Here is a 9,061-nt window from a genome sequence, read left to right as displayed (position 1 = left end):
AGATGGGGTTTAATTCAGATAAATGCGAGGTGCTGCATTTTGGGAAAGCAAATCTTAGCAGGACTTATACACTTAATGGTAAGGTCCTAGGGAGTGTTGCTGAACAAAGAGACATTGGAGTGCAGGTTCATAGCTCCTTGAAAGTGGAGTCGCAGGTAGATAGGATAGTGAAGAAGGCATTTGGTATGCTTTCCTTTATTGGTCAGAGTACGGAGTACAGGAGTTGGAAGGTCATGTTGCAGATGTACAGGACATTGGTTAGGCCACTGTTGGAATATTGCATGCAATTCTGGTCTCGTTCCTATCAGAGAGATGTTGTGAAACTTGAAAGGGTTCAGAAAAGATTTACAAGGATGTTGCCAGGGTTGGAGGATCTGAGCTACAGGGAGAGGCTGAACAGGCTGCGGCTGTTTTCCCTGGAGCGTCGGAGGCTGAGGGGTGACCTTATAGAGGTTTACAAAATTATGAGGGGCATGGATAGGATAAATAGGCAAAGTCTTTTCCCTGGGGTGGGGGAGTCCAGAACTAGAGGGCATAAGTTTAGGGTGAGAGGGGAAAGATGTAAAAGAGACATAAGGAGCAACATTTTCACGCAGAGGGTGGTACGTGTTTGAAATGAGCTGCCAGAGGAAGTGGTGGAGGCTGGTACAATTGCAACATTTAAGAGGCATTTGGATGGGTATATGAATAGGAAGGGTTTGGAGGGGTATGGGTAGGGTGCTGGCAGGTGGGACTAGATTGGGTTGGGATATCTGGTCGGCATGGATGGGTTGGACCGAAGGGTCTGTTTCCATCCTGTACATCTCTGACTCTATGGTGAAGTCCACATTGATGCTCTGGGATTGAAGGGTTCCAAGGCAGAAGATGAGGCCTTCATCCTCCAGGCGTCGGGTGGTGAGGGAGTGATGATGGATGAGGCCCAGGACCTGCATTTCCTTGGCGGAGTGAGAGGGGGAGTTGAAGTGTTCAGCCACGGGACGGTGGGGTTGATTGGTGCGGGTGTCCCAGAGATGTTCTGTGAAGCACTCTGTGAGTAGGCGGCTGGTCTCCCTAATGTAAAGGAAACTGCATCGGGCACAACGGATGCAATGAATGACATTTGTGGAAGTGCAGGTGAAACTTTGATGGATGTGGAAGGCTTTTTTGGGACCTTGGATGGAGGTGAGGTGGGGCGGGGGGAGATGTGGGTGCAGGTTTTGCAATTCCTGCAGTGGCAGGGAAAGGTGCCAGGAGGGGAGGGTGGGCTGTAAGGGGGCATGGACCCAACCAGGTCTTTGTAGAGGGAACGGTCTTTACAGAAAGCGGGTAGGGTGGGGAGGGAAAGATATCTCTGGTGGTGGGGTCCATTTGTAGGTGGCGGAAATGGCGGAGGATGATGAAGTGTATATGGAGGTTGGTGGGGAACACTAGGGACATGCCCTCAATAAGTCTGACTTGAGGGGAGGTAGTGGCATAGTGGTGCTATTGCTGAACTATTAATTCTTAGACTCAAGGGACACAGATTCAAATCCTACCATAACAGCTGTTGGAATTTAAATTAAATTAATAAATCTGAAATCTAAAGCTAGGCTCAGTAATTGTGCCATAAAATTACCAACAAATGTTCCAAAATTCCATTTGGATTACTAATATCCTTAAGGGTTTGTGTCCATATGTTTAAGTCCAATACATTTGTACTTATTGAAATGTAAACAAAAGTTTTCCTCCACACAGCATTGTGATTTGATTTATGTGAAACTGACCTCATAAGAGTTCTCTCACAATGGCACAGTGCATTTTTATTTAAATTGCAGAAAGCAGGAACTCAATGAAGTAGCTTGCTTTGACTCCTACTCAATCACTTCCCTCCTCCCTACCACCATCACTGTCTCACACATTGTCATGGGAACAGAAGGATGATAGAGCCAGATGCTGTTAAAGGAAAAACCATAACTGCCAATAAATTGGCAAGGAGAAAAGACAAAACGTCAGCCATTGGACAATATTCAACAGCTGCAGATTTGGGCTGTAGCTGTCTGGGAATTAAAGACTGCAACAAAATAAAGAAAACAAAGAGATTTATAATGAATAACTATTTGCATTTATATGCCTTATCAAAATATCTCAAAATTTCATCAGTTAATTTATGTTCAGAATTTAGACCACATGAACAGTTTGAATTAAGAAGAAAGCACAAGAATGCTCTCTGTCGCGCAAGATCTAGAGTCACAAGCATGTCTTCAAATAAGGAATTACTGAACAAGTACAGAATCACAGGGATTGATCTCTGTCTTCACTACCTGCGTGCTAAGCTTTGTCTGGCTGGAGGTTAGAATGGAAAATCTGACAAGGAGGATTGCATGCCTGTTACATTATCCATGGATTTTCCTTTCACTCATTTGCAATCCTCCCCAGACTTTCCTTTTAGCCCTCTGCTCGGGTGATGCTTAACAGCCGGGTGATAAAGACCCAAATCTATTCAAAGTTTGTGAGAATCCAAATCTATCCCATAGAATCTTACAACTTTGGAAGGAGGCCATTTGGCACATCAGTCATGCTGGCTCTCTGTAAGAGTTAGCTATTTAATCCCACTCCCTGACTCTTTCTCCATCATCTTTAAGATATTTGTATTTAAAATACTTGTCTAGTCTCCTTTAAACACTATTTTGGATTCTGGCTCTACCATTGTTTCTGGTAGAGAAACCAGAAACTGCTGCATCCATATCTGAAAAAAACTGACCTTACCCTTTGTTCATTGATGACCCCAAAACGATGTCCTCTAGTTTGCCACAGTGCAAGCAAAAGCAGCAAAAACATAAAACACAAATCATTTTGTGTGCTTGATATTGAGGGAATAAGCTTGCAAACAATCTGCACCCTCAGAACCCCGGGAGTAAATACTGGATTCTAGATTGTGTGGAAATTTCGACCATGTTCTAGTGAAAGATGACAACAAAAGATTTGTTATGTGATTAATTATTTGTTATTTGCAAAATCCAAGAAAGGAGCAGAAAGACTTGAGAAATGACCGATTTCCTTCCTCCTGTTTCTGAATATAAAGTCTATTGGTAGCACCTCCAGTCTTTCTTTTTGTGTCCTTTATTCATAAAAAAAATCTTTACATACATACATGGTCATAAACGCAGTTCAGTTCTATACAGTAGTGTATCAAGGAAACAAACAAACACTGGAGTTTGTATCCAAACAAACCAAAGGCATTTCTTATTTGAACCAGACTATATTGGTAGCTCCTCCAGTCACTCAGTTGTGCAGTATGAAGTGAGAGTGCTCAGAAAGGCGCAATCCTTCCACCAACTTAAATGATCTCAGCGCAGGTTATCTGTGGGGGTGATGTAATTGGATCATAAATCAGCATCCTTGGATGAGAGAAGGAGGAAATGCAGCCAAGATTCCCACTCTGAACAAACTACACTGGCTGGAAACGTGTGGTGTGCATGAAGTTCAGGGAAAATAGCTTGACCGGCAGTTGCTCTTGGAAGAAAGCAGTTGGGCAGAAAGCAACAGTTAGAAAGGGAGGAGGATCGAAGTGGTTGAATTGGAGTCATTAATATTCATGTCTTGTAGCAGTTAGAGGATTACAGCAGCTGGCAGGGTGCCAGAAAATCACAACAATTTGCAGCTTTTTACTATCATGCCCATTCCAAATGCAGCAGGCCAGAGATCAGCAGGAACAAGCGCATTCCGAGAAGTGTGTAAATTGTACTATTAAATATGTATTTGTGAAATGAGCTATTTCAGCTTGGCAAATGTCTAAAACACAATGCCAGTTTATTAAAATGTCTCTTCCTGAAGGACCCCATGGATGGAGTCCAGTTCCCAAGAGGATTCATTCAACAGCTGTGATGCCATCAATAACTCAGCAGCTGTTAGTGTGTGTTGAAAATGCACCGGAGAGGCAGGGTGGGACCAGAACCAAGACCGGACTCTGTTTTAGTGGAATAATTTGCTATGTGCTGTATAGCTAAATAAATCTGAACTGATAGAATGTGGTGCTGTTCAAAAGTGAATTGTAATGAAAAAGAAATGCACATTGTTCCTGAATTGTTCTTAGAACGAAGTATGCACAACCGCGACCATTTGATGGGTGATTTCATTGACCCTGACTGAAACCTCATGGTTGCTAATGTCCCCAATCTTCCCAGCCTACCTCACCCAAACCACAATATCAACACAGGGGCAAATTACTGCCAATGCTGGAATCTGTGCTGAAAACAACAAATGCTGGAGATCACATCCGATCAGGCAGCATCCGTGGAGAGAGCGCAAGTTTTGTATCCAGATGACGCTTCGTCAGAGCTGATAGCATAGAATGAACAACATAGCAGTTCAGAGAAGATTTCCTTGACTAATAACTGGAACAAGCAGATTGCTTTATACGGAAAGGCTAGACAGGCTAGGCCTGTGTCCTCTGGAGTTTAGAAGCGTCAGAAGTGTCTTAATTGAAACATATAAAATCCTGAGGGGACTTGACTGGGTGGATGTGGAAAGGTTGTTTCCTCTTGTGGGTGAATCTCTGAGTCATTGTTTAAAAATAAGGGGCAGAGACTTGAGTCTGTTTGGAATTCCCTTCCTCAAAAGGCATTGGATTCAGAATCTTTCAATACTTTTAAGGCAGAGGGAAATGGATTCTTGGTCACCAAGGGGATGAAAAATTATCAGAGATACACAGGAATGTAGAATTAAGGTCAAAATCAGATCAGCCGCGATCTTATTGAAAGAGCGAGTGGCCTACTCTTGTTCCTGCGTCCCTAACATAGTGTAACATTCCAAGATGCTTCACAGCAGCATTAAAAAAACAAATTATGGCACTGAGCCACATACAGAGACATTTGTTAAAAATGACCAGATGTTTGCTCAGAGATATATTTCAAGGTGTGTCTTAAGGGAGAAAAGTGAAGTTGAGAGGCAGAGAGATGTAGGGAAGAAATTCCACAATTGGGGCCAAGGCAACTGCTATGGATCAGACCAAACACCCTGCCAATATATGAAGGAGATAGCCTGGACCCTAACTTTTATATTATTGAAAGGAAAGTGTAAGACGCTGTGTTTTAGATATAATTGAATTGGTTACACTACTCAGCTTTCAGCAAAACACACTTTATTCTTTCCCTACAGTTAAAATACAAAAAAAAAGAAAAAAGAATTGGTATAACTTTATTGGAAAACTTAACAGAATAATAGATTATTTAACTACTAATCAGTAACTGTTCCAAAATAATAAGATCCCATAAACACACCCTTGGCAAAGACAAATACAGTAAAATAGATTGCTGCCAGAATTGCATGAGAGACAGACCTCCAGCATTTTGCTGTGTCTGACAGAGGTGTATAACAGCTTCCACTGCCAACTTTAAGCCCCAACAATTGCTGAAAGCTAAACTAAAACCCTGGTTCTGTGGGAACCTGATTTCACCCATTCAGGCTGCTTCTATTGTTCCAACTATAAAAACAAATCAAAGCCTCATAAGCTGTTTACTCTATTGGCTTGGACCAGATTGCTCAGAGCCTCTGTCTCAAAATCCTATATTCAAAAATAAAGGACAAAATACACCTCTTAAAACCATAGTATTGTCACACAACTGAGGGTGCAGTCTTCAATGGTGGAGCTGTTATAACTGAGAATACACTAGAGGCCAGAATTAGATGAACAGCAAGATCCTGAGGATTGCAGGATGGAAGCAAATAAAGAGACGGGGAGTTTTTTTGACCATGGAGGAATTTGAAAGCAAAACTGTGAATTTTAAAATCAGGGCATGGCTTGACTGGGGCCAAACATAGGGCACGATATAATAGAACAGCAGGACCTGGTGTAAGTTAGGACACAGGCAGCAGAGTTTTGAATGATCTTTTGTTGACAGAAGGTGGGAACATTTAGGAACATACAAAGAAGTAGGAATACTACATTTGGACACTTATGCCTGCTCCACCATTCAATAAGGTAAACTTTACCTTCCTGTCTGCACTCCCCAAAAATCTACTGAACTCAGCCTTGAACAAATTCAATGACCCAGCCACCACTGCTTTTAAGGGAAGAGAATTCTGCAGACAAACAACACCCAGATAAAAAATTCTTCACATCTCAGTCTTAAAAGGGTGACCTCTTAGTTTTAAACTGTTGCCTAGTTCCTGATTCTTCTCAGTATCTACTTTGGCAAACCTCATCACGTACGTATAAAACAAAACACATGAGGAGTAGATTGAGACCACTCTGCCTCTTGAGCCCACCCTGTCATTCAATAAGTTCATACCTGATCTGATTACTCAAAGTTCTCACTGACTCCAATAACCTTTCACCCTCTTGCTGATCAAGAATCTAGGTAGAATGTGCAAAACCATTCAGGAGTATATTCTAAAAGTTGAGCCTGGACAAAACAAATGTATGGATAAGGGTTTCAGCTGCAGAAAAGCTGGGATATTTGTGAGGGTGGGCAAAGTTGGTTGATGTCACAGAAATGAAAATAGGTGATCTTAGTGATAGCACAAATAGGAAATCACTGCAGTAGTGGGAGGCCCTTATACCAAACCACACCTTGATTTCTCCCTTTGTCCTTCTAGTAACTTCTCACCTTTCAAGTGCCTTATAATGTTCCAGCTTTCTGACCGAGAGTCATAGAGATATACAGCATGGACACAGACCCTTTGGTCCAACTCACCCATGCCGACCAGATATCCTAACCTAATCTAGTCCCATTTGCCAACATTTGGCCTATATCCCTCTAAGCCCTTCGTATTCATACACCCATCCAGATGCCGTTTAAATATTGTCTTGTACCAGCCTCCACCATTTCTTCTGGCAGCTCATTCCATACGCATACCACCCTACCACACGTACTGCCCTGATTTGTTTTACCATTTATTTAAATTAAACTCCATCTGCCATTCCTCAGGCCATTGGCCCATCTGATCAAAATCCCATTGTACTCTGAGGTAGCATTCTTTGCTGTCCAGTACACCACCAATTTTGGTGTCAAATGCAAACTTACTAATTATAGTATGTGAACTATGCTCACCTCCAAATCATTTATATAAATGACAAAACAAAACAGTGGATCCAGCTCTGATCCTTGTGGCACTCCACTGGTCACAGGCCTCCAGTCTGAAAAGCAACCCTCCACAACCACCCTCTGTCTCCCACCTTCGAGCCAGTTCTGTATCCAAGTGGTTAGTTCTCCCTATATTCCATGTGATCTAACCTTGCCAAACAGTCTACCACGAGGAACCTTGTTGCATGCCTCGCTGATGTCCATAGACAACATCCACCACTCTGCCTTCATCAATCCACTTCATTGCTTCTTCAAAAAACTCAACCTCTCCTTTAAAATCCTCATCTACTGTCCCCTAAAACCGACCCTAAGCTCCTTCTTGAGATATCCGCTTTCCTTCTTCCCTTTAGCTTCTTCACTGATCATTTGGTAATTTCAATCTTCAGCTGTCCTTGTCCTTCATTCTCTGAATTCACAGACCTTGTTTTGCCTCAAAATTTTTCCTTCCGTATAATCTCTGTTATCTGAGATGAGGTCCTGTCCCCAGGTCCTCTCCAATACAGTTTCCACTTTCATAACATCACCTGTTTTACCACCTATCTTAACCTATCTTCTTTTAAAAGAGTAATTTGCACATATAATTCAACAACTCAGTGGTTAGCACTGCTGCCTCAGAGCGCCAGGGACTCTGGTTTATTCCAGCCTTGGGTGACTGTCTATATGGAGTTTGCACATTCTCCCCGTGTCTGCGTGGGTTTCTCCCATAATCCAAAGATGTGCAGGTTGGGTGAATTGGCCATGCTAAATTGCCCATAGTGTTCAGGGATGTGTAGGTTTGGTGCAATAGTCATGGGAAATGTAAAGTAATAGGGTAGGGGAATGGGTCTGGGTGGGTTGCTCCTTGGAGGGTCGGCTTGGATTGTTGGGCCAAAGGGCCTATTTCCACACTGTAGGGATTCTATTCTATGATGATTTCCAAGATGGTGGTGGAGTAGGGCTCCTGAGCCAGAGCCCGTCAATTCTGACCCTTTTTCTATCTTCTTTTCTCGCTTTTTTTCCTTTAGTTTTTGTTTCCGTTTTTTTTCCCTCTCTACTCACCTTCTGGACGGAGCTCAGTCACAAAGTCAGCAACTGGAGACCCAGAGTGGAGACTTTGCTGGTCTGCCATGAGGCGTTGGTGTGGCCCAGTCACAGCTCTAGCGGTTGACGGCATTGTGGAAGCAGCTGGAGGCCCCGAGCGGAACTCTGGAAGCCTGTGGTGAGGTAGCCGGTGAGCCCAGATGGCAGTTGGCGACAAGAAGGCAAGAATGCAGAGACATGGGGTTCATTAGGTCAAGTCCAGTGTCGGGGGGAGGTTGAGCCCCGTGCAAGAGAGAGGGAGATTGAGCCCTCTTGGCGAAAGCCCAGCATGGAACAACTGCAGGCTTATGGCTAAAGAAGTGCTGTAATTTAGAATGTTTAACTTTATTTCTTGTTTACTACATACTGACAAGAATCTTAATGTTGAACTTTAACTTGTTTCTTTATTTTTCTATCTTTACCTAAGATTTTGTCCCTTTGTACCTGAGATACCACCATGAATGGTGACATTATACAATTTTCCCTGTACTCCTGTATCCCTGTACTTGAGTATACACGACAATAAAAACTAATTCTCATTCTAATTCTGATTCTTCATGAACACTGGATGTCTCAAAAGAGACTGAAGTCAGTTAAGTACTTTTGAAATGGTTACTGTTGAAATGTAGGAAGCATCGTAGCCAATTTTCATGCAAGATTCCACAGCCATCAATCAAGACAAGATCATCTGTTTTTGTGATGTCGATTGAGAGATAAATATTGGCCAGGACGTGGTGAAGAAGATCCCTTTCATTCCTTAAAATAATGCCATGGAATCTTTTATATCCATCCAAAAGAGCCTCAATTTTAACAATTCAACTAAGAGTTGCCACCTTCAGCAGAGCTGTACTGGAATCTCAGCCTTGATATATGCTGAAGTCCTGCAATGGGATTTGAACCCACAATCTTGGGAGTGAAAGGTACAAATGCCACCAAATAAGCCTCAATTGACACATGTA

At 42.6% G+C, this 9,061-nt stretch overlaps 1 long non-coding RNA gene across 2 annotated transcripts in view; it reads left to right on the top strand.

Moving 5' to 3' along the window:
• Positions 1-8,619, top strand: part of LOC122543309 — a 24,129-nt gene extending 15,510 nt beyond the window's left edge. For both annotated transcript variants that reach the window (XR_006309994.1, XR_006309993.1), the window contains exon 3: positions 8,048-8,619. This is a non-coding gene — a long non-coding RNA (uncharacterized LOC122543309). The remainder of the gene's footprint in view (positions 1-8,047) is intronic.
• The last annotated feature ends 442 nt before the right edge of the window (positions 8,620-9,061 follow it).

Source organism: Chiloscyllium plagiosum, chromosome 43, assembly GCF_004010195.1.
Source record: "Chiloscyllium plagiosum isolate BGI_BamShark_2017 chromosome 43, ASM401019v2, whole genome shotgun sequence".
NCBI lineage: Eukaryota > Metazoa > Chordata > Chondrichthyes > Orectolobiformes > Hemiscylliidae > Chiloscyllium > Chiloscyllium plagiosum.
The sequence above is the reverse complement of the archived record's forward strand: the minus strand, read 5'-3'. Positions and strand labels throughout refer to the sequence as shown.